We start from the raw sequence: 459 nt of genomic DNA, 5'->3' as shown, positions 1-459 counted from the left end.
TTGACATTTTTGCTCATTTTCAGTCGACTAGTTGATTTAACTTACTGTTTTAGCTCTATAAGGAATGAGCCAAAGTTATGTAATGCTAAAAATAAATGTATTTAATGATAAAAATTATATAGATATTGGAAAGTTTAAATAATATGTAGTGTAATAATATGGTGATTGGTGAACTTTTTTTTTTGTCCTTGTCAAGCAGACTTTAGACAGAAGAAACGATTAGATGTTTCTGGGTTTTTATTTTGTTTGTACTTTCATTTGGTGATGTTTGATTCACCAATCACCAGTATTATTACATACATATCTTATTTAAACTTGATGCCAATCTCAAACTCTGTGTTCTTATGGTAATGATTCCCTATATTTGAAGCACATACAATGTTCATCAATTTATTGAATACATTTATTTTTGTTCAGTGATTTTCATTAACAGATAAACCTATACATGTAATTGTGTCT

Source organism: Morone saxatilis, unplaced genomic scaffold (genome assembly GCF_004916995.1).
Source record: "Morone saxatilis isolate NCDOM2014 unplaced genomic scaffold, NCSU_SB_2.0 Contig8, whole genome shotgun sequence".
Taxonomy (NCBI): Eukaryota; Metazoa; Chordata; class Actinopteri; family Moronidae; genus Morone; species Morone saxatilis.
Note: the sequence above shows the minus strand (reverse complement) of the source record.